The sequence below is a fragment of the Balaenoptera borealis genome, assembly GCF_965194805.1.
Source record: "Balaenoptera borealis genome assembly, chromosome: X".
Classification (NCBI taxonomy): Eukaryota; Metazoa; Chordata; class Mammalia; order Artiodactyla; family Balaenopteridae; genus Balaenoptera; species Balaenoptera borealis.
Window position 1 is genome coordinate 40,825,897 of NC_138881.1, and position 26,394 is coordinate 40,852,290.

Here is a 26,394-nt window from a genome sequence, read left to right on the forward strand (position 1 = left end):
GAGCAACTTTGAAGGAGTGAACAAATGAATTCCACTTTGTTTTCATGACTCTGATGCTGCTTCAACACCTCATTGATCTTTACTGCTCAAAGGAAAGGATAGCTATTCTAGATTCCCTTTTTTTATGTCAAAGCTAAAAATCTAACTTTCTTTTCAAGTTAAAACCGAACAGCTAAGAGTCTACCGGCTCCAGTATGGTTTGGCTTCTGCTCTCCAATTTTATTTATTTGCAGCATTTCCTGGTCCAATCAATAGCCTCCTTATAAAACATTCCTGCCATCTATGTTCCTCGGTTTTCCAATGCTCTCTGCTGAGAAGCTCTAAAAAACCCAAGACACCATGTTCCATTCCCTTCTGAAGTTTCATTTTAGGAAAGCTATTTCAAACATCACTAATGTGAATTTTTTGAAAAGGATTAAACCGATGGGGGTGGGGTGCTTATATGTCAAAATGAAAAAAGAGTCATGCTGTTTACTAACCTATTTCCAAAGTTCTAAACTTAGATGAGATTGGAAAACATTCAGTCTCTGAATTTTATAGAATAAGCATTTATAGTATTTCAGAATGAACTGGAAACAGTGATTCTACCTAAGAGAGACAATATTTACAATACCTGGCCAAAACCAAAAGATATAAAAAACAGAAGACACCCTCAATTTGGATTAAGGGTCATGCAAAGGCCTGAGACAATTCTTAAATCAAATGTCCATATAAATCCCTCTATCTCCATCCATTTCTCATTCTCGTATACCAACAAAACCTAAAAGGATAGACTGCAGTAACCAAATTGTATCTTAAAAACTATTCCCTTTTAAATGCAATTTGCTCCAATTGTGAATGCAAAATTTTAGATCAAATTTCCTCTAAATATAACACAAAGCTCTACAGTATAGCTTTTCTGGTGCTCTAAACCTAACTGAAATGTACCACCAGTTTTGAAGGAAAGGTATTATGTGAGCCTGCTCTCAGCACCTCTAAGTCTGAAAAATGGATCTGTTAAATTTAAGGCAAAATTACTTAAATCATCTCCAATTTTAAATGCAGTGATATACCTTTTCATGTTGAAGAAATTCAACTGAGGGGACTTCATAATACATGCTCTAATGAATGTCATTATTTCTAAACCATTAGATTTCTTTAGAAAAAGCGAAACTGCTCATCAACTTGCCTATGGATTCCCCTTTATTTAACTAAATATTCCATTTAATTAATTGTTCGAAGACCTTCAGATAATATCTTTACCAAGGAAACCTGAGGCTCTTTCCTATTCATGCCATTCAAATTCATGCACTTTGAGATAATTTTCTTACTTATTTATCTTACTAAACAGGGGAAATTATTTATTTATCCAAAGCCTTACCCAAAAGGATAGAACTTGAGATTACCTTCCATATATATGGAATATATTTATATTTCATATAAATTTTATATATAAAATATAAAATTTAAGAGTGACCCAAGTCCCTGGAAATCCCAAATAACAAGAGAAAACAAAACTTAACAGAAAAAACAATGGGAAAATAAGTTCATTTAAAGATTTTACCTAAAAACTGAATACCCCAGCATGCCCTAGGTGTAGCTGAGTCTGATATCCTTTTCAAGAAAAAAAATTAATCCCCAAGACACAGCTAGATAAATCCATCTTTAATGTATGATTCATGATCTTCTTATTTCTTTGACCAAATAATAAGTGCCTGCTATACGCTAGCTACTGCGTTAGGTGGGCGCTGGTATTACAATAATAACCCGTGGTATCCTTGTCCTTAGGGAGTTTAAGTCTAATGGGGACAAGAGACCAGTCAATAATCAATGTCGACTGATGTTATGATAAGAAATTCCCTTATCTGGCCTAGGGTCAAATACTGTTGGGAAAAGGAGTTTCAAGGAAAATAAATTAACATTTAAAAATATTTTCAACAAGAATGAAAACAAAACATTTTCTGATTAACACTCAAATAATTGGAAATTCCACAACAGACTATCTTGTCTTTGCAAATTCTGGTCAGTTGTATTTTTGCTCTAACTATAGCCTATAATCTTTCATTTTAAAAAAGATAGCATCTATGTTTATGAAAAGGATGGTTTGTCAGTTCTTATACTTTTATCCCATGATTAGAAACAAAAATTAAGAAAATAAATTCAAACAAAACTTTCGTGTTTCCAGTTTGCAGACACCACCACCAACCTTTTTGTTCTTGCTTACCACTGGACACCTATGCATTTCTTCAATGCAAAACCACAAGCAAGCTCATCTGCCAAGAACTCCCCCCAGGAAGCAAGTGGAAAAGGAGCCATATTTGAAAGACTCCATCTAACTTCCCTAAGAGGACTCTTTTACAGAAAGGAAAAATAGAACTTCGTAGGGATGAACTGAACTACTTCCAAATTTCCCAGAGGGAATCCTTACTTGTGACCAATTCAGCTGCCTTTTGTATTATAGCAATCTTTAAATAGTTCTCCTTCTACTTATATCCCTTCTAAATTCACTACTGTTACTCATTATGAGTTCACTGGTATTAGTCAGCACAAGTCAGTTAGTCACTATATTTTTTAAACCACCAACTCCCTCTGCCCTTTCTGGTTTTCCTATCCCTTCGGTATTTTGCAACATTTAAAAGATGAATAACTATACACAAGAAATGCTGCTGGGCATTTTTTGCTCGTTTTTGGTTTAAACAGTGACCATATCCCCATTAATAAAAGGAGTGCATAGTCACATTTCTTCTCATGAAAAGGTGACCCGTGTGTTTAAACCTTAAGATTAAAATTTTATTTCGCATATATTGCTTAATCATCATTTCTCATAAACTTATTTAGAAGAAGTTCACACAAATTCTTTCTTTATTCAAACAATAAATCGGTGAATGGATACTATTCTTTCTTTCGACAAAAAGACCCTAGTCTAGTATGATTTCTATTAATCACAGGTGGGGAATGGAAAATAATTCAGGAAACTAAGGGGCTGTGTTGGCCTTTTATTTTATTATTTTTTTTAATATTACTGGGTTTTTGTTGGGTTTTTTTAAGTCTTTATTGAATTTGCTACAATATTGCTTCTGTTTTATGTTTTGGTTTTTTGGCCACGAGGCATGTGGGATCTTAGCTCCGTGACCAGGTATCAAACTGCACCCCCTGCATTGGAAGGCAAAGTCTTAACCACTGGACCGCCAGGGAAGTCCCTGGCCTTTTAAAATTATCTGTCAAAGATGAATGGATAAAGAAGATGTGGTGTATACACACACACACACACACACACACACACACACACACACACACACACACTGGAATATTACTCAGCCTTCAAAAAGAATGAAATAATGTCATTTGCAGAGATTATCATACTAAGCAAAGTCAGAAAGAGAAAGCCAAATACCATGTGATATCACTTATATATGGAATCTAAAATACAGAAATCAACATACCTATGAAACAAAAATAGACTCATAGACAGAGAGAACACACTTGTGGTTGCCAAGTGGTGGGAGGGGGAGGGGAGGGAAGGAATGGGATTTTGGGGTTAGCAGAGGCAAATTATTATATATAGGATGGGTAAACAACAAGGTCATGCTGTATAACACAGGGAACTATATTCAATATTCTGTGACAAACCATAATGGAAAAGCATATGAAGAAGAATATATATATGTATAACTGAGTCACGTTGCTGTACAGAAGAAATTAACATTGTAAATCAACTATACTTCAATAAAATTAAAAATAAATAAAATAAAATTATCTGTCAATTAAGGCCTGACATAATCACCCCAACTTATCTTTTCAACATTATGTGTCAAGACTTCCTCAAATGTGCCATCAATTCATACTGCATTGAGGGAAAAAGCACCTCTGCTTTGAGCAATTGAGACACCTTGAAAGCCCTCTCCCCTTCCTCTTTCCATCCACACCCAACCACCTCAAAGCAGATGCTCCCCCCAAGAAACCTTCCCCAAACACGGTAGCTGCCAGCCACTGCCTGCTCTTTGAACTCGTGCTACACTTACTATCCTGATGCTTCCTGACCTATCACATACCTACATCCTCTCTTCCCAAGTCAACAGTATGCTCCTTCTAGAGAATCTGTCCTTTCAGTTCTCTCTTTAACCCACAGCACCTGGCATTTGGACATACACACTAAATATTTACAAAACCAAATCTTCTCTATTTCCCCCTTTTCAAAGACAGGACATCACACAGACCCAGAACAAATTCTTGTCCTACCTGAGTTTGGGTTTTCTTTTCCATCATTCACGCAGCTTGGCACAGCAGTGGTATAAAGACAATTAAAAGAAACAATGCAAGTAAGGATTCCCCAGTGAACCAGTAATACATAGAAATCAACATCTGCATTTCCCCATTTTCCTAATGTGCATGACAAATGTGCCCTTCATAATATTCAACTAACCTGCCACTTCATAGGGACCTTTAATTCCACATGGACACAAAAAAAAAACTTCACCAATCAATTGCTCTACTTTTTTCTCTCTCCTGTGTATGTGGGGAAGGGAAGGGAGAGGAAGAGAACCAAGAGAAGGGCCAGAGTGTTTACTAAAGGAACAAACTTAGTGTTATAGTGAACATAATCTTTCCAATACACTCGTCATATGCTATCGTTCCCAACTACTTTCAAAACTGTGCTTCTTAAATAATTTATGGCAATTCTGTGACTAGCCAGAAGACTGATTTTGTAAAAAAGAAAAAAAGTTTGCTTTTGTAAAATCTGACAAAATGATGGAAAAATACAGCACTTTATACTTAAGAAGTGTATGTTAATTTTTATCTCAAATTTACATTGTATGTAAATTTTATCTCAAAAGAAAAATACTTAACTTATAATGCAGGAGCATTTACGCGTAAGTGTCTCTTTAAATGCGTCAGAAAATGAGATGGGTTAACAAATGACTAGGTGGGTTAGCTATCCGATAAACCCAAGTATCATGAGATACTAGTCATCTAGGTGGTAAGCATATTATGTGTTCACTGTAAAATCCTTTCAACTTTGCTGCAGACTTGGAGATTTTCATAAAAAAGGTTGGGGGACAAAATCAACAATGTAAACTTATTTTTTGAAGCCAGACACATACAAAAAATGACTCGCTAAAGATCTTTTAAAAATATTTCTTCTCGCCTCCAAATTGGCATCCACAAAGCAGAAAGCCCTCGGCTTCCATCTGCCTCGTAAAGCACAGCCCTCACGGCGGCGGCGGCCAGATCTGTCAGGGCCCTCACCTGACTCGGGCCTGAGAATCAGCTGATCGCCCCATCACTGAAGCGCCAGAGGGCCCAGGGTATCCGGGGAGCCAGAGTCCAAGCACACAAGCGTTTCCCCAGACACCTTAGGTTTCTCCATCAGCCACTGGGCATTTCCATAAGCTTTTCTTCTCCCCTCACCCACCCGGCAGCACCCTGCCTGGCTTTCCTAGGAGATATCAAAGGAGACGGAGAGAGAGGCAAGGCACCCCCGCAGTTCTGAGCCCAGGTAGGACTGGGACATTTTCGATGATACAGAGTGAAGACCACCCACTCTGTGTGTAGGTCCCAGCCACCTGCAAGGAAAAGAAAAAGAGGGGCTCTCCCACCCTCTGTGGCTCCTCATCCTCACCCAAGAATAATAAAAGAGCCAGGGAGGAGAAAAGGCTCATTCTCAAGACTCGTACTCACCAAAGACAGGAAACTACTGACACTGCAGCAGCTGTGAGGACAGGGACCCCAGCCACTACCCAAACCAGGCCTCCCTGTCTGCCTCATCATGTTGCTCCCAGGAAGAACCAAAGACAAGAAAAAGTGAAAGCAACACTCTATGATTCAGTCTCCCAAACCCCGTGTTCTTTCTTTATTTTATTTTATTTTTTTTATTGGAGTATAATTGCCTTACAATGTTGTGTTAGTTTCTGCTGTATAACAAAGTGAATCAGCTATAGGTATACCTATATTTCAAGTCAAACTTTGTCCTCTGGTTCTCTGGCAACATTTAGACTAAATCCAGACCACGGAGTGTATTGTTTGTGTGGTTTTGCTTGAGCCAGAGCTGCTTCAACTCTGAGTGTGGGGCTGGAATCCCCAAAGAAGCTCATCTGTGAGAAAGGCCCACACAGTCCAATGAGAAAACCCATTACTAACCCTAATGATCTCATAGGTCATCCATCCTTTCACGGCTCCAAGAGTTCCCTTCCCGCCCTGCCCCTTTTCCCTTATCTCTTCCCTCTAGACATTTGAGTGAAACACAGACAACTTGAGGAGAAAAATGCCACCATTTATCATGCTCTCCAGCAAGCACTTGAGTACATGCCTTAGTCAGTGCAGGCGGGACCACAGGACTCCCAGCTCCAGCAGGGACAGTCTGAGGGGCTGTAATTCTAAGAGGGCTGTGATTGCGGTGTGGGGTGGGGGGAGTGGGAACCTAAACTACTTACACTAGAATTCCAGTTGAGGAAATTCCAAGTTTTGCAAGTATGAAAATGAAAGTCTCATATTGAATATTACAAACAAAAATTCTATTTCTTACCATATGTGACTCGATTTGATTTTTCTATGTCCTCTGTGGTTGGGTTGCTTTAACTCCCAAGCAAAGCTTTCATAAGAATACTTTACAGAAAAGACACACTACTTCCGCAGATAAATGGACAAAGAAAATGTGGTATACATATACTATGGACTATTATTTAGCCTTTAAAAAGAAGAAATCCCCGTCATATGCTGCAACATGGATGAACCTTGAGGACATTATGCTAGGTGAGATGAGCCAGTCACAAGGAGACAATACTACATGCTTCCATTTATACAAGGCATCTATGCAGTCAAACTCTTAGAAACAGAAAGTAAAATGGTGGTTGCTAGGGGCTGGGAAGGGGGGGCCAGGGAGAGGGGAGATGTTGTTTAATGGGTACAGACTTTCAGTTTTGCAAGATGAAAAAGTTCTAGAGATCTGTTGCACAACAATGTGCATATAGTTGACACGGCTGTACACTGTACATTTAAAAATGGTTAAAGTGGATTAGAATGCAGAATGTTCAAGTGCCAATAAAGAGGCAATAAGAGAAAGTCAAATTTTTCTTAGGGCAATTGATTCTTTCTTAATTTAATTCCAAAAATTCCTACAGCTATTTTTATTTCTTATTAGCCTGGATTTTAAAAAAATTATCTTTCCCCAAATTTATCTTTGTAAATAAAACCTGTAATTCCTGACTTTAATCAAAAAAATGGTTAAAGTGGTAAATTTTCTGTTAGGTGTTTTTACCACAATATTTAAAAACTACACACTGCCTCCACCCTACGTTTTGGATATACTCTAAAAATCCAATTCAACATTCTGATATTAAAAACCAAAACAAATATTTGAGTGATCTTTTTCTGATTGAAGATGAAAACCCTCAAATTAAATGGCTCTGAAGAATCGAGAAGAATAAAAAGCACTTGCAACCACTGCTTGCGACAAAGTTTGTCGTTTTAAGCATGCATGACATTTTCAGAGCAGGAAGGATCCTGACATTCTTCTCGAGTGGTATGCGTGGTATGCTGAATTGGCTTCTAAATCAAACGAGGCTGCTGATATGTAGCCTTTTAGCAAAAGAAGGATATATCACAAGACAGTCTTCAAGACCAAACACTGTGGATCTTATAACAAAGGCAGCAAAATGAATAATTCATGCATAGACGGAGTGTACAAGCGTCATGAGCAAACCATGACCGCATGAAGGGTTCCCACAATGGCTCTCCCTCTAGCAAACCTGTCTTATTACTCTAAACATTGACCCATCATCCATTCCTCTGAAATATAAAAATTACTCTAAGGAGACACATTGCTAAGAAGAACAAGAACTCTTAAGTTGACTGAGCAAAAAGGCAGGGCAAACCCTTATTCACCCAGTCTTCCTTTCAGAAAAGGCTAAACTCAAAGGTAACTACACATTTTCTAAAGCTCATGATTTCAACTTTCCATGGTAAGAATGATTACATAAGGGAATGGATTAGAATGTCCAAGATCATTTCCCCTGTAATAGGAATGTAATGAAAAAACAGGTACTATATAACTGAATTTCCCAATAGCTCGTGATTCCTTGGCTTTTGGGATCTGTGATTCAGAAGAACAGTCTCCTTTGATTTCACCAGAGGCCTTAATCAGGTATGTGAAATCAGGAACAAGATAGGAAATATATTTGCATAGTTTTGATGTGATCTGCATGCTCCGCCACAAATTGCAATCTATTAAGAAGGAAAAGCTACTTTCCAAAACCCATTTAGGCACTCCAAGTTCTTCTTTTTTTATTTATCTTTTTTGGCCGCGGCACGCAGCATGTGGGATCTTAGTTCCCCAGCCAGGGATCGAACCCACGCTCCTTGCAGAGGAAGCAGGGAGTCTTAACTACTGGACTGCCAGGGAAGTCCCGCCATGTTTTTCTTACTTCTGCCCCATTCCACCAACATGGAGCACTGCCCCAGAGGTAAAGGAGATCAAAAACCAGAGAGAAGCAAACCTGTGAGGCTTAATCCTGGGTGAGCCCTCGGTGGGGATACTGGTCTAGGAAAGGCTGAAGGAAGTACATACCCCAGCACATTCTGGTGGGGGTTGGAGGAATAAAGGAGAGAGGAGACCAAGCAGCGTAAAAGGTCATGGTTTAAGCAATAACCTGCAACTCCAAGCTGAAAGCAGCAAACTCACTGAGGTCCCCAAATTCACACGCTGTTGAATAGACAGGGGCTTCGACTATGAAGTACGCAAGGCCTGGCCCTGTCCTCCCATCATCCCTCATTGCCCATCTTCCCCAAATCTAGTCATCGGAACTGCTAATAAAGGACCCTTTCTATAAATGATACTTATTCGAGGGGGTCTGAAGTTCTTACCCTCTCACTGATGCTCATGTTTTAATAGGAAGTATCAAAGCTCTTGGAGAAACCAGGAAGAAATAAGAGCGAATAAGAGCACTGGGAACTTCTGGAGGCCAGAGATGACTTCTCCTAGTGGCCAAACCTGTCCCTTCCCATCTCATGGGCAGCACCAGGCTCCCAACACCAGCCCTGGTACACCAGCAGCACAAGCAACATATATGAATTGCTTCTCTCTGGTACTGCACAGAGTCCCGCCCCCTATGAGCCTCCTCCCCTGTCTCAAATCAGACAGGGTGGGCCACGTGGTGATAAGAACGGACACCTGGAATCCTCAGCCCAGGGTTCAAACTCAACACCAAAGCAGCCTGCAGGGCCTCCTCAAACCAGCCCTCTCCTGTCCCTGTTTAAAGAAAGAAACACAAGAAACACATTTAACAGCTCTTCAAACTATCTGCCCCCTGTGGCTTTCTAGAGACCGGACAACAATACAGGGCATCCTTATAAACAGTTCCAGAATTAGAATCAGCATCTGTACTTAGAAACTGCAAAGAGAGAATGGAAGCTTTGATTGAGTGCCCTTTGGGACATTACTTTAGATCTAAGTGGTCTGGAAGAGGCAAACTATGCATATAAAACCAACTGGAAGAATTAGGGACAATTCCTACCATTAATAGACAACACTCCCTATTCAAGGGCAGGGGGAAAGGCAGGAGGAGTCACAAAAAGGGGGGTAGGGTGTGTGAAGGTCATGACAATTCCCGGTTATTGTGTAAATAATACAAGTAACCTCAGGCTTCAGTTGCCTCACTTACAACTTGGAGAATTCACAGATTATCTAGGGGGATGATTTATACTTCTAATGGTGGGAGATTTGGGCTTACGGATCCAACCCGTGGGTCTCATTCTGAATTGCGGTAACCCATCCCACCCAGCTCTCTTCCTCCCAAACTTGCCCAAGAAAGAGGCAAACCCCACAATGAAACAAAAGAAAAAACAACAAAGACAAAGGAAGGACAAGGAGTATCACGGTCGAGCCTTAACCACAGATGACAGTCCAGGTATTTTAAAGAGAAGGACATAGGAAAAAAAAAAAAGAGACAAAGGAGGGAATAAAAGAAAAGGAAGAGAGCCCCCCCCCCCCATGGCAGGGACTTCATGAGGCACAGGGGATAAACATGACCATACAAGAGGCCTTCTTCTTATCCCTCCAAACAGAAGAGCTGGACTGTTTTATGGCCAACTGCATGGTACTATCTGCCCTTTCTCATACTCTTCCATGTGCAAAAGTGCTTTGTAAACTTAAACCAACCTCTGCATGACACGAGTTTGACTTTTACTTTGTCTCTCAGTCTTCATGTCAACTACCCTAAGAATATGCCTGAGGCTGATTAAAAGTCCTAAAAGAATATGCTAAATAATCACCCTTTTGTATGTATCTTCAACTCCCTTTGTTATCCTCTCTGGCAAGACCTGACACCTCCTTAGATTCAATTTTTTATCTACACCATGTCTGTGCCCACTCAGTCAACAGCAATGGAAGAAAAACATACCCACTCACTTTATTCATGGCACTAGTCCCATTTATAAGGGCTTTGCCATCATGACCTAATCACTTCCCAAAGGCCTCACCTCCTAATACCGCTACAATGGGAGTTAGGATTTTAACATATGAATTTGAGGGGGGGCAGGACATAAACACTCAGTCCATAGCAGGTGTCTAATAGGTATAAGAATGTTGTTAAGAAATGGATGACTCAAATATAAAAATCATCTAATGTCCAATCCCTCATTTTAGAACCCAAGGCTCCCAGAAATAAACTTAAGTTCCCAAAGGTTAGAAAGAAGCAAGAATTCTGGTTACTTGATGCTTTTCTCACCACCTATCCACCTCTGCTAAAAGAATAACACTGCAAGTCATAATAATGATAAATAAAAATGGGAGGGAAGTATAACAAACAGTAAACTAAAACAGTAACAAAAAATAAAATAAAATAAAACACTAACAAACTTAAGTATGTTTCCAGTAAAGTTAAAATGGAAAACAACTGGAGTAATAAGTAAGAAGCAATCTATAAAACCCTAATTTACAAAACAGAAACCCTATTGACTTTACTTACTGGTCTGTGTAGCTTTCAGATAATTCTAGTCTGAAGTCAACTCCATTCTCAAGACATTCCATCCACAGCCTGAACACCAGAAAAGGATGTTGTCAGAATAGGTAGTTTGGGTCTCTGGAGCTGGCCAACTGGTAGGAAGGCTTGAAAGGGATTCAGCATTCCTAAGAGTGGTTTCTCACACCTTGGGCTGCCATATGATCACCTCACTACTTTTTGTTTCATCTTTCCCAACAACATGACACGGTTAGTTTCATAGCAAGAGACACACCTCCTCTTTCAAATCCAAATGGACAACTTATTAATAATTTGAAAGCTGATAGAGGAAAAAAGTAAAGTTCACTTCATACGCTTAAGGTCACCTAGAGTGCTATTACACACAGCTCAGATCATTTTCTTCCAAACAAGTTACAATACTGTAATGTAATAGCATAGACAGATTTATAAATAGGCATTTATAAATGTAATCATACCAAATGTAACTGTACCTCAACAAATTAAGTCACAACTTTAAATTCAACATACTTAACCATCCTCATCCTATGTTTCTTTGTATGAAAAATGCAGTAATTGGACCAGATTATTTTTAATAATTTCCCACAGATTATTTGCAGGAGGAGCATGAGCCACGTAATGAAAAGCAATGGCCTACATAGTCACTAGGATGTTCTAATGGTCTTATGATTATAAAATAGTTTAAAGATGAGGCAAAACACAGGAAGCCAACCCTGACCAGAACAGAGATTCAACTAGGGGTATGACAAGTTGTTGGTCCTCCAAGGTCAACATTAATATGTATTACCTCTGTGTATAAAGAATGCATATAAAACCTAAGGAATAGGGCTTCCCTGGTGGCGCAGTGGTTGAGAATCTGCCTGCCAATGCAGGGAACACGGGTTCGAGCCCTGGTCTGGGAAGATTCCATATGCCGCGGAGCAGCTGGGCCCGTGAGCCACAATTACTGAGCCTGCGCGTCTGGAGCCTGTGCTCCGCAACAAGAGAGGCCGCGATAGTGAGAGGCCTGCATACCGCGATGAAGAGTGGCCCCTGCTTGCCACAACTAGAGAAAGCCCTCGCACAGAAACGAAGACCCAACACAGCCATAAATAAATAAATTAAAAAAAAAAAAAACCTAAGGAATAAACTCTGAAAGGCAAACCAATACTAAAAATTATGGGAACTTTTACTTTCCGTGAAGATAGACCAAATAATTGGGGCCAACACTCCCACTGAAGATAACTAAAGAAGCAGAGCAAAGTAGAAGAAAACATCTTAAAAGGTATCAAAGAACTATTAAGGTGGTGAGGAACACTGAGAACCAAGTCTGAAAGTGGATGCGAGAATATACAAAAGGCTATTTTTGCCAGGGGTATGTTTGCTGATACCCTAGGAACATGAGAGAATGAAGGTTATTTCTGATGGTTCTGGGGGAGAAAAAACTTACCAAAAGTAAGTCACTTCATTTTGGAATGAAAAAAATAAACAGAAAGTAATCAGCCCTCATATGGACTTACAGCCAAGCTTCAAATCATGTGGGTGGCTCAGATGACCTAGATTAAGATGATTCCAGAAAGCTAGTACCTTCAGGCAACTGACAAAAGAAAACAAAAGCATTCTCTAGAGGCATAGGACTTCTCAGCTTTTCAAACACAATATCCAGACACAATCAAAGATAACCATTTATGCAAGAAGAAAAGAAACCATGAGCAAGAAAAAGTCCAACAGAGCTCAACAAGACACAACAGAGGGGAAAAAAAAACAGAACTCCAAATATTAGAATTGTCAGAATTGGACTGTAAAATAACTATACTTAATATATTCAAGGAGCTAAAAGCCAGACTTATTTATTTCAGTAAGGAACTGGAAACTTTTTTTAATGACATAGATTTGAAATAGAAGAAAATATCAATTCTAGACCTGAAAATACAATTTCTTTTTAAATTAGAAACTCAATGGATGAAGAAAGAATTAGTGAACTGAAAAATAAGTCAGGGGAAAGACAGTGTTCAGAATGAAATACAGAGAGGCATAAGGATGGACAAAAGTACAAGGATAAGCAATATGGTAGCAAGTCTCAAAGATAGGCCACAATGAACCATGCTTCTCAGTACTCATAAACGTGTATAGTCACCTCCCACATTAAATCTGGGTTAGCTCTAACTAAAGTTTTGGTTAACTTTAACAAAAGGAGTAGAGCAAAAGTGATAACTATGTCAGTTCTGGGCTTACGTCTTAAGAGAGCCTGGGAGCTTCCACTTCTCTGGAAGCCCTTTTGGGAGCCCCAAGTCACCATGTAAGAAGCCCTCCTGGAGAGACCACATGGAGAGGCCATGATGAGACACCAGTAGAAGACAGAATCCTGAGACTAAGACCTGTCATCCCTGTTGATACCAACTTCCGGCTGTCCCCATCAAGGGCTCCAGACATGTAAGCGAAGGCATCTTCAATGTTTAAGTCCCAGATGTCTTCTGACTGCAGCCTCATGACAGATACTAAGCAAGATAAGCAGAAGAATCATCCAGCTGGCCCTAGTCTACCCACAGAACCATGAGAAATAATGAAATGGTTGCTGCTTTAAGCCACTATTTTGGGGGGGCGGTTTGTGTGCTGTGATAACTAAAACAGGATATATGAAGAATACACTAAGAACATTTAAACATTTCACTGGAGACAGAGGAAAGAGAAAATGGACTAGAAACAATATAGAAAGAAAATAGCTGAGAATTTTCCAAAATTCACTAAAGATATCATTCTCAGATTCAAGATATCCTAATAACCCCCAAAAGGATAATGAAATCTATGGTTAAGTACATCATAGTAAAAATACAGAAAACTAAAGAGGCAGATAAAATTTTAAAAGTAGCCAAAGCAAAAAAGGCAAATTACATTCAAAGGAGCAATAATTAGACTAACAGTTGACTCCCTCCCCCACTCCCCATTAAAGTACTAAAATCTGAAGGCGATGGAATATCTACACTTGAAAGTGCTGAAAGAAACAATATGAATAGAACAGTTCCAACCTAGAATTCTATAACCAGTGAACATATCAAGAATGAAAGTGAGAAAGACACTTTCAGACTAACAAAAACTGAAAAACCATCACTAGCAGAACTTCACTAAATGAAATAGAAATGATGTTTGTCCAGCAGAATTAACACCCCAATGTGTTTAAAAATTAAATAACATATCTAAGTAATCCACGGGTCAAAGAAAAAAAACAATAAAAATTAGAAAATATTCTAAACTGAATAACAAATTTACTACATATTAAACTTGTGGGATGGAGCCAAAGCTACTTAGAATTAAAAATATATGTTAGAAAATAAGAACAGCTGAAAATTACAAAGTTAAGTGTGGATCACAAGACATTAAAAGCAAAATAAACCCAAAGAAAGCACAAGGAAGGAAATATTAATAAGAGTAGAAATGAAATAGAAAAAAAAGCATAAAATAATGATGATAAACAAAGGTATAAGTTGGTTGCTTGAGTAGATTAATAAACATGCCTAACCTTTGATGAAGACTGATGAATAAAACAGACAGAAGGACATAACTGCAGATAATAAAGATAATTAAAGAGTGTATTTCAATCAACTTTGTTCCAAAAAGTTTAAAATTTTGGACAGGTTGGAAAAATTCTCAAAAAATACAACTTATCTAAATGGTCACAAGAAATATAACACGTGAACAGTGCTTTAAGAAACTGAATCAGTAATTAAAAACCTTCCCACAGTAAAAAACAAACTGTATGCCCGGATGGCTTCACCAGAAAGTTCTACCAAAATTAAGAAACCAATAACACTTAATACAAACTTTTAAGGATAAATTATACAAATCCTGCCATAGAACAGGAGCAAAGGACATTTTCCGAAGCTTGGAGTTTATATTGAGCCAAATACAGAAACAGAACTAGAACTATACAAGTGAAAACTATAAACCAATCTCATTCATGATCATAGATATAAAAATCTTAAAGAAAATATTAGCACACCAAATCCACATTATTTTAAAAGAATAATATACCCTGATCAAACTGAATTTAAATCTGGAATCCACACTAAGTTTAAAAAAAATTTTTATAAGTCAGTCAAAATAATTGATCACATTATATTAAAGGAGAAAAATCACATTCTCATCTCAATAGATGTAGAAAAACTGACATCTATTGATGATTTTTAAAAGAACTTAAACAACAGAAGAAAAATTCCTATTCTAAAAAAGATACATAACAAAAGCCTATAATAAACATAATAGGATGGAAAAACATCAAAAGCACTCCCTTTTAGAAAACGGAATGAGAAAGGATGTCCACCGTCATCTCTTCTACTCAACATTGCACTAGAAGTCTTGGCCATGGCAATAAGGTAAGAAAAATATTGAAAGATTGAAAAGAAAGAAAAAATGGTATTATTTACAGATGGGATTGTATTCATAGAAAGGAATCACTATTATTACAGTTTTGAAGGGTTTTTGCAAGATTGGTGAAGATAACATTAAAGCTCAAAAATAAAATTTACTTTTATATATCAGCAATTGTTAGAAATAAAATTTCGAAAAATATGCCATTTTGACATTTAACACCAAAATATGCCATTTTGACATTTAACACCAAAATATAGCAAGTACGTGGGAATTATATGTGTAAGATCACTATGCACAAAATGACATTACTAAATATGTTGAACAAATAAAGCCAGGCACAAGAGTATATACTATATTAATCCATTTACATAAAGCTCAAAAATCAGCAAAACTACATAATTTAGGGATAAATACTTAGGTAGGAAAATTAAAAAGCAAAATAAGAAAGTGGTTTGCATCAAGTCAGGATACTTCTAGGAGAAAAGGAAGGGGAAAGAGAGGGTTTCTAAGGTCCTGGAACCATTCCATTTCTTGGCATTGGCAGTGGTTAAATAGGTGCTTGTTTACAATATCTTTCAGCTGCACACTGTTAAAACCACATTTCTGTATGTGTATTTTATTTCATATGTGTACATACATGAATAAAGGTTTTTAAAAATCTTCAAAGCAGCAGCTACAAGACAGGGGTGGGAGGGTGGAAGTGGAATCCATATGGTAAACGGATCTTTAAGACATAAGGATAACCAATTTGGAATAATCACTGAAGAAGTTTAGTGAAACGCCATTTTATATATATATATATTTTAAACAGAGTACTAACAGAAAAATAGTCTCCCTAGCAAGATAGCTAAAAGCATGGGTTTTAGAGTCAGAAGACTTGGGTTTCGATCTTAGCTCCACCACTTACTAGCACTGCAGTTTGGGGCAAGTTTTTTAGCTAAGTCTAGTATTCCCTACTGCAAAATGAGAATTCCACTGAACTCATGAAGATTAGAGAGAATATATTTCCAGTGTCTTGTCACATAATAGTAGGTCACTAAATGGAAATTGCTTTTGTAATTATCGTTGCTGTAACTAGAAGGTGGGTACTTTGCTATTTTTATTAATAAGTTTACATTCTTAAACTGCCATGTAAAGTTCTGAGCAAAGGCATAACCAGTGATTCAGTTAATAAAAATTGACGACCAGGAACTACCTCACCTGGAATCATTAGTAGATGACAAGTTTAACAGAACCCTCACACAATCAATAAATAAGACTTTAGTAGGCTACTCCAATAGTTCTTTTTCTGAAAAGAATTATAAGAACCCCTTTTCCATGTACATGTTAGATGACCACACTATAACTTGTACATAAAAATAATAAAGAGCCTTCACAGGCTGAAAATATTAAGGATATGTATGCCACCCATCAATGATGATCATTCATTCACATTAGTCTAAATGTGTTCAAACACATAGGTATTCACTGTGGCAGCATGAGCTGCTCATGAGCTCTTTTGTCCTCTCAGGCCACCTTATTCCTACACACTCATAGCACAAGCAACTAAGGCCATGGAAGATCCACTCAACGTGTGAGAAACAGTGTGAGAAGATGAAAAAAGAATGTAGCTAAGAGACAAATAGACCTGCTTGCAAATCCTGGCCCTGCCACCTCCTAATTAGGTATCCTCTCTTTAAGCCTCAGTGTCCCGAGTTGTCGCAACAGAATAAAACCAATCACATGGGATTGTTTTATGGAAACTCTTTACTGCAAAAGGGTGGGACCATCATTCTGCTGAGTGAAGCTACCTCTAACTCAGATATCCCACCCCACCAGATCAGGTCTACTTCCTCACAAAGGTTATTTCCTTGCTAAGTGTCTCGAACAACTTGGCCAATACAGCCATTAATCAGACATCTACTGTGGTACATGGATTAGAATCCCAGAAACTCAGAGCTGCAGGGAGCTCTGATACCACCATAACGGGCTGCATCTACTTAAACTTACATTTTTTACATCATTTTACAGATCATCAGCATGATGTGGTTAACTGTTGTAGAACAGTAATTCTCAAGCCTGGCTGCATATTACAATCTCGTGGGTAGTTTAACACACACACACACACACACACACACACACACACACACACACACACACACCCATGGCTTATCTCAAATCAACTGAATCAGAAATTTGAGGTGAAGCACAGGCATCTATATTTTGTAAAATCTTCTCCAAATAAGTCTAATGTGAAGCTAGGGATGAGACCACAACAGTAGAAGAAAAGATGGCAAAGAAGCTAACTGTCAGTACTTCGTTATGAAAAAATGGCTTTAAAAATTATGTGGGCATTCTTCTATCCTACTAAAAAATAAAAGTCAAGTCAAGCAAAAGGCAACTCAAGAGATCCAGGCTGTATTTAAAGAATTTCATGGTCAAGAGAGTTATTTGATATAATAGCATTTTAAAAGATATAAAATTACCTTTTCTAGAACAATGTATTTCATATGAAGAGCATATTTTGGTATTGCCATGCTAAGAAAAACAAATGAAAAATGGAATGACATTTCTCTCAGGGTTTTGTACCTTCTCTTGATTTTATCCAAACCAAACAGAGCATTAGAAAGTCACTCACAATGTAACATTTTAAATTATTCCATATCATAAAGAAAAGTATTCTTAATAAAAAGTGAAATCAAAAGCATGACTTTTCTTATGTATTCTCCATTTTGTGCAAAATATATTTCTACCCAAGTTCCAGGCATTCTTGCTTTATTTTCCAAATTTTGCCTGTAGAAAATAAGTCGTTACTATAGTAATATTTGCCCACCGTGATATTATTTCCCAGTTGCTTATTCTAGGGCTTTTGCACATAGCAACCACACAAATCTCTGTTGCAAGCTGCTCGTAGCACTCGGATCCTTGGCAACATTCAGGAATTAATATTATCTTTAAACTATGGGGACATTTAGCTGAATACCATAGTTTCAAACGTCTCTAAAGTGCTATTTATGCTGAATCTATCCCAGATCTGTCCGTTCTTATGAGTACCACTTCTCTCTTTATCTTCATCCAGGTGCACTAGTGAAAGCTACAGCAGAATAATCTGGTTCATAATTTTGCTCATTATTACTGTATTTTAGAGCTAATGACATTAATTCCCAGCATGTACAGCCAAATGATTATTTAGTACATATGCATTTTCTCTTCTGACAATAGTTGTAAATAAATGGTATAATCTTTATCCGGATTTTGAGAATATTCTAGTCTTTAGGTAAGAATTTAGCAGTTACTATGGTAGCTATTTGAATCAAGGGAATATTGGTGGACTGCTGTGCTTAGTCAACATATTTCATCTAGAAACAAGTGGAAAGTAAGACAATGGATATGATTCTTTGCATAAATTTTCTCCTGTTTGTTGATTAATGAATAAGTGATGAATCAACACCTACCTGAGGACAATTCATCACAGATAGGCAGGGGTCCAGATACAGAAAGAGCTTGTAAAGTGTATAATCGCAGCCTCTTCTCTTAAAACTCTTTCAGTAACAAGGCTTACTAGAAATGAGAATTAGTTATGTACATGCATGCACACACAAATATGTGGATATATACATAAATGTATATACGTACATTATTTTTAAAATATATCTACATATACAACTATATAGGACAAAGTGTGAAGAATTAACTAAAATGTAAATTAAGATTAAATCCTTAAAAAAGCCCTCATGACTAATTTCTGTATTCCTTTTTTTTTTTTAATGTTTATTCTAAAGCCCATTTACAGTGGGAGGAAAAGGGTTTAGGATCAGAATAGGGGATTTTTTCCAAATTGTAGCCACCAGCAGGTTGTCCCACTCTAATTACTCATAATCTCTTAGGTACATGATGGGGCTTCTGACTCTGAGCGGAGTTTGCAATGAGTCACCCCATGGCTGATTCAATGTTCCTCAATGACTAAGCCAGGCAGGAGTTCATCAGTGAAGGGCCGACAGCCCACCACAAGGCGGCACCCCAGGGAAGGAAGAGCCTAAGATCAGCAGGTTTGGAGGGAAAACAGTCACTGGGCTGCAGGAGGGAAGTAGCATACATCCACGAAACATATAAAAATACACAGTTCATTGATGAACTACTGCATTTGTGTAGTACAGTCAGTATCCGATCAGAGCATCATCTTCAGTACTTTGAAAAGGATCGGTTGAAAGACTTAAAATAGGTTCAAAAAGTGGCAAAGTTCATTTAACCTGTAGTCAGGGCCCTAACACAAACATGTAATTTGGAAGAAGAAAAATGAAAACTTATTAAATGTTAGATTTTTTTTTAATCAAGATTCTTCAGACACTTTTCTCAAGAATTTCACACACATGCAAAAAGCTATCTTTCACTATTGATACCAGGGGTTGACAAATTTCTTCCATTAAATGGCCAGATAGTAAATAGTTGAAGCTTGCAGGCCATACAGTGGTCTCTGTCACTCTGCTACCATGGTATTGATTGTACAATCAGCCATAGGCAATTAAGTTAATGAATGGGGTGAGTGCCAATAAAACTTTATTGACAAACACAGGTGCAGATTTGCCCTAAAACCAGGCAAACACCTTACATTGGTTGGGCATCTGAGTTTATAAAGGATTTTTAAATACCACTTCATTCAGTGTCCACACCTTCTCTCCAGTGAGTTAGGTCCTCAGACGCGGAATCTACACATAATGAATCTCAAGAACAAGATAACTATCAAAGAACAGGGACAAGTAGCACCAACGAGTCTTTAGTTCAAGAATTATCATTTTGTTCCAAAGACTCAAACAAACTGTTACATTTTAGATTATTTGTAATACTGTTTGAGTTTGATCTCCTAAAATCAAAACTTCTGAAATTCAAATCAGCCGAACAAAACGTCCTGGACCTACAGCTTGTAATCAAGATTAAACATTTAGACAAAATAATGTTTTTTTTCTTAGAAGTTGAAAAAGAAAAAATAATTCTAAATAATTACTGTTCTAACTATGCCTATTTTAAATACTGTATACACCAATTTTTTTAACCTAATTGTACTGATTTATTCTTTAGGGTCAAATTGAAAGGCAAAGAATAATTCAAAAAGAAAACGTTTCTTTTAAAACAGCATTTCTAAGGACCAGCTGTATCAGTGCTATTCAGATTTTAATGTACATATGAATCCCCTGGCGATGTTACTGAAATGCAGAATCTGATTCAATAGGTCTGAGGGGGGAACCCAAGATGCTGCATTTCGAACAAACCCCCAGGTGATGGGGATGCTGAGGGCCCATGGACCACCCTTTAAGCAACAAAGAATACATAATCACCTGGGAAATGGTGATTGCCGCCCCATGGAAATTCCTAGGGGCCAGGAATTTTAAATTAGCTCCCCAGTGATTATGAACTTTTTTAGGGATTTAAGGAGAATAATCCACAAATTAGGCCTATCTTTTCTTTAATGACTAGAAAATCCACAACATTGTATATATTTTGAGTTAAACCCCAAAAAACTCAAGTTTCATCCAAACAGGGGCTCTAAAATAGCACATTCAGTACCTTGGCAAAATTACGTCTTTAAAGGAAACTAACACTGGCTGGCAGCCTACTACATGTCAGGCAAAGTGCAGCGTACTTTCAATACATCATTTTTTTTCATCCTTCCATTTCACAGAGGAGGCACCTGAAGACAGAGCCTCTCCTCAAGATCAGAATCTGGATTCGAAACCGACCAGCCTGTCTGTCTCTCCTACTTTTATTTACTTCTATTTTTATGTTCTACTTCTAATCATCTCATTCCCTTCCAGGTGGTAGATAGGACCACTATTCCCTATGACTTCTCCCTCTCTATGATAGGATTGCTCATCCTGTGGATCGTCATGGGGAGAAGTATATGTGCCCACTTCATTGACTTTGGGTTTGGCTCCGTGACACACTTTGCCGAATGGAAATGTGAGCAGATATGACACCAACCACCTCCAAGCAGAGGTTTTAACGGTGTTGCATGATTTGGATCGTGTTCCTGCTCTCTGCCAAAAGAACAGCATGTCCCAGATGGTAACTGTTCTTTCAGCATTACTTTTAATCAAAATTGGCAACAACCTATTGTCCATTAAAGATAATAAAGACACATGATACGAAAAATACATGATATAAAATGAAAATAGGTATAATATGACCAAGATGACAGCTGTGGGAAACTGCAACATGCATATGCACAGGAATGAAAGGACTGAAAGGAAATATACCAAAATACAATCAAGATTTCGTTTGGGAAAAGAATTTGAAAAAGAATAGATACATGTATATGTATAACTGAATCGCTTTGCTGTGCACCTGAAACTAACACAACATTGTTAATCAACTATGCTCCAATATAAAATAAAAATTAAAAAATAAAGATTTTGTTGGACTTCGGGTTAATTTTTGCCCTCTATTTTCTACATCTGTTACAGTGTCCTATTGCTTTGACAAAATCCAAATTAATCTTCAACTTTCAAATTTAAAGGTAAGACTTTTTAAAAATATAGCATTAGTATAAACCATGAGCATGCCTTGCAAAAGGGAAAATGTCACACCTAAGAATTTTTCTCTTTAGGTGCAATTAAATCTCAGGGTCACCAGTTACTAGCAGTGTGACCTTGTGTAAGTTAACCACTCTGTTTCCTCATCCATAAAATGACTTAATAATATCTACTTCTTGGGTTATTTAGCACATTCAATATGGTAATAGATATAAAGCACCTGACTCATAAAAGCATTCGATAAAAGTACATTTCTTTCACTACATCTAATATCACAGAAAACTGATAGAATTATATCTGTTATAGAAAGGAATTTATCAGTGAAGCATTAACCAAAGATAATATTCAAGACAATTTGAGACCCTCAGCAGTCCATGAACTTAGCTATAAGGACATCCTACAGTACATACCACTTTTAAGGACCCTTGTGATTACACTGGGTCCACCCATATAATCCAGGACAATCTCTCTATTTTCAGGTCAGCTGAGCAACCTTAAATTCCATCTGCAACCTTAATTTCCTTTGCCATTTAACATGTTCACAGGTTCCAGGGTTTAGGGTACAGACATCTTTGGAGGGCCTTTATTCTACCCAGCACACTGTGGTACTTCATGTAAAATAACTCAATATTCAATAAATTAGCTGATAACATAGATGCCCACAAGAAACAATGTGAACTTCTCTTTTCTGATTTCATACCTTGATGTTCCCCGTGGTTGATCAATATTCAGCCTCTTAAATCAGAAAAGCACTTCTCTGTAGGAAGTATACTTGAATGAATGAATGCTCTCCTTCACTGATTCAGCACCGAGGGCCAAGGCTGATAGAGAAGAATCCCCCACAGCCCCTGCCCAGGAAGCACTCACTGACTCGGAGGGGGATGAAATGGAATCCACTGACATTGAAATCAGGGCTGCTAGAAGGACTTCCAAAGTTCTGTGGAGCTGCAGCTGAGGTTGCTGGTGAAGACTTCACTGAGGGAGGCATTTGGGCTAAATGTTTACGGAAGAAAAGAGAAGCAAGGGGCTGAAGGCATGAAGGCTCAGTGTGGTGTGGGTCAAGGGTGTGAGGAAACAGCCCCTGTTGGCTGGTGAGCATAGATGGAGGAAGAGTGGGTAGGGAACTACGCGTTGCTGCTGAATTCCACTGCAGAAGAACGTCAGAGATCATCATACTAAGTCAGACAGAGAAAGACAAATATCATGATATCACTTATATGTGGTATCTAAAAAAAATGACACAAATGAACTTATTTACAAAACAGAAATAGACTCACAGACATAGAAAACAAATTTATGGTTACCAAAGGTGAAAGGGAGGTGGGGGGGGGATAAATTAGGAGGTTAGGATTAACATACACACACTACTATAATATAAAATTGGTAATCAACAAGGATCTACTGTATAACACAGGGAACTCTACTCAGTACTCTGTAATAACCTATATGGGAAAAGAATCTGAAAAAGAATAGATATATGTATATGTATAACTGAATCGCTTTGCTGTGCACCTGAAACTAACACAACATTGTAAATCAACTATACTCCAATTAAAAAATTAAAAAATTAAAATTTAAAAAATATTTTTTAAATAAAAAATTAGAAGCAGGGAAGGAAGCCAGCCTAGATTCTAAGAAGGGATGGAAGAGGCCAAAGAAGGAAGAAAAAGTGCCCAGAAGCTGGTTGGCAAGTTGTCCCCAAGACACAGAAAACAAACTGCATCAAATGGGTGGTAGGCAGAGCAGGGGGGCAAGAGAGAGGCAGAGAGTGAGAAAAAGGAAATAAAAAGAAGGACACCAGGGAAGCAAAGGAAGTAGAGAGGCAGAAAGGTAGCTTTCAGGGCTACAACTAAGCACCAGTCACCGTGCTTGTACATTACTGCATAAGGAATACATGTAAAAATCATATAGACAGAAAGTAACAGGGTGGTTGCCAGGGGTTTGGGGGCCATGGGGAGTTATTGTTCAGTGGGGATAGCGTTCCAGTTTTGAAAATGAAAAGGGTTCTGGAGATGGATGGTGGTGATGGTTGTACAACATTATGAATGTATTTAATACCACTGAGCTGTATGTGTAAAAATGGTTAAGATGGCAAGTTTTATGTTCTGTGTGTTTTACCACAATAAAGAAAATGAAGAAAAAGAAAAAGAATATAGGATAACTGCCAGAGAAATCCGGGAGGAGGCAAACGGGGCCAGAATCAAAATCACTTGGGGGGCAGCTTTGGGTGAGAGGTGAAGGACCCTCTTCTCTGAAGTGGGGAGAGGTACCACCACCAGAATGGGAGTGGGGGCTGTGAAGTAGGAAAAAAGTAAGATGTCAGAAGGTGAAGGAGAAGGGAAATGGAAAATCCCAAGGTTTGAAAACAAAAGCAATCTCTTTATTTCAGTCCTTGACCAAAACTGTAGAAGTAATTGCACAAATCAGGGTTTAAACAGAGAACACTTACTGGTGTTAGTTGCGGTTTTACCTTGAAGCAGCTCTGTTACCTTAAGCAAGTCAGGTGAACTTCCTAAACTGCATCTTTAAAAGAGGGGGATTTGCTAAAATAATCCCACCACCCCATCCGGCTCTACATTTCAACGGCTTCAAAGAAAGAGCTTATACCTTGAACACAGTGTCAGCTTACCTAGCCCCCCTTCTCCCCCAAAAAGTGAAATGGGAACCAAAGTCAAGGTGTATATAATTTAAATACCCTTGGGCTGTTTTCACATCTCACTTTTGATAGTGACAGCCACAACAAACAGATGGTTACTGCTGACAAGGGCTGTGTCATTACAGTCCTAATGATAATTGATGTTTTTACAGCTCTTTACTGTTTATAAAGAGCCTTCACACATGAAACGTTTTAGTTTAGCCTCACAACAGTCCTGTGAAACAGGTAAGGCTGCTGTATTCTATCCATTTTCCAGTTGAGAAAACGGATGCTTATAGACGTTGATGATGTGCCCGAGGCCCCAGAGCAGACGAATGACAAACCTGGGACTTGAATCCTGGTACTCAGGACTCAAAGATACTATTTTTTCATTGTTTCTTAGAGAGTGACATACCGCATTTGGTGTCACAAACACAGAAAATTCATGAGCCAAAAGACATTTGCAGAGTTTGATTCTTTTAATTGATCCCGGCAGTATAGTTTATTGAAATGCAAGTACAATCTTAATTTCCAAGTGATGAATGATTTGAATCCAAAGGGCAGAGAAGGAGAGAACTAGGGTTCAACCATTTCAATGTCTTCATTCTCGGGATGAGAAAACAGGACTCCCCTGGGACAAATGACTTGTGGGAGGCAGAGCCGATACTAGAACTCAGGGCTCCCACCAGCCCTGGGGCTCTCAGCACTGGCCAGGTCTACCCGGCTTCTGAGAAAAGTTAACAACAGAATTGCTCCTTAACGATGAAATGGTTCCAATTTAAATAATCTGAGGGGCTCCTTCTCTCCTTTTTCCATGTGCAAACCATATGGATGCTGCCTATTAATGGTACTAGAATTCTTTGGAGCAAATTCTTCTCACGAATGGGAGGGGTGGTAATGACAGTCATGCCTCGTTTTAGTACAAAGCAGAAGTAAAATGGATCCAGTAAGGAATCCAGCCGAGAGAGTTTTAAACCAACTGAAACTGCCTCCATTTCCATCTTCTACCTACAAAATGTTTTCTAGACAAATTAAAATGGAAAAACCTAAAAAAAAAAAAATACAATGAAAATATTTTGAAGAGGACCATACTGTAGAAGTATTCCCATTCTCCTCCTTGGGAAATATTGTAATGAGTCAGCAGGTGCTTACAACCAAAAATTACTTTTATCACGAAGCTGAAAAATGTTTACTGTTTAAACAGAAGACTCCACACAGAGAATAGATGAGGATGTGAAAATGATGTATTATGAAATTGCAGATCCCATTTTATATGTTTTATGCAGGAAAAAAAAAGTATGAGTCTTCCATTAGGCTCTAAAGGACTCAAGGACAAGAATATCAAAGGAAGGGAGCCCTTCTGAGGTGAGCAGATAATTGCTGATCTTCTTCCCTCAGGGCACTTGGGAACTTTGGGTTCATATGATGAGTCCAAGAGAAAGGATTTCTACTGAGGAAAAGAAACCAGCAAAGCTTTTTGATGAACATGCAAAGGCTAATGTGACAGATGGAAAATACACCCATGTGTTCAGTTCTGGAGCTGTGAGAAGGAGGCTGAGATATTAGGCTCAAGGTTTCTTTTTAGAGTGAACTCTCCAGTTTCATGGTGTTTCGGAGATGAAGTTTTTACTAAAATAGGTATGCAGCCTCAAATACTTAACCAAGTTTCTCCTCAAGACAGTTGCAAGAATTTGAAATTAAGGGGATAGGAGACTAATAAGCCCAAGATCGCCAAAGGAGAAAATTTAATCTCCCACTAAGTTTTCAATCAAAAGCCCAGGAGAGCCAGGCCTGAGGAGCACAAACAACCATAATTGGATTGAGTCTTCCTAAAACTGCAACCTGGCCTTAGCTTAGCTCTATTCCTGATGGAGTGAAGGTGATCAGCTCCTCACTGTATTTACCAAACAGAGGAAAAGAAGGAAATCCTCTCCAGAGGAAGATGTAATCCAGA

General features: G+C 38.2%; 2 long non-coding RNA genes across 4 annotated transcripts in view; one reads left to right on the forward strand and one right to left on the reverse strand.

The window, feature by feature from the left end:
- Positions 1–26,394, forward strand: part of LOC309621214 — a 632,915-nt gene that overhangs the window by 423,641 nt on the left and 182,880 nt on the right. The window lies entirely within an intron of this gene.
- Positions 1–26,394, reverse strand: part of LOC309621177 — a 147,348-nt gene that overhangs the window by 110,235 nt on the left and 10,719 nt on the right. The gene's annotated exons all lie outside the window — the stretch shown is intronic.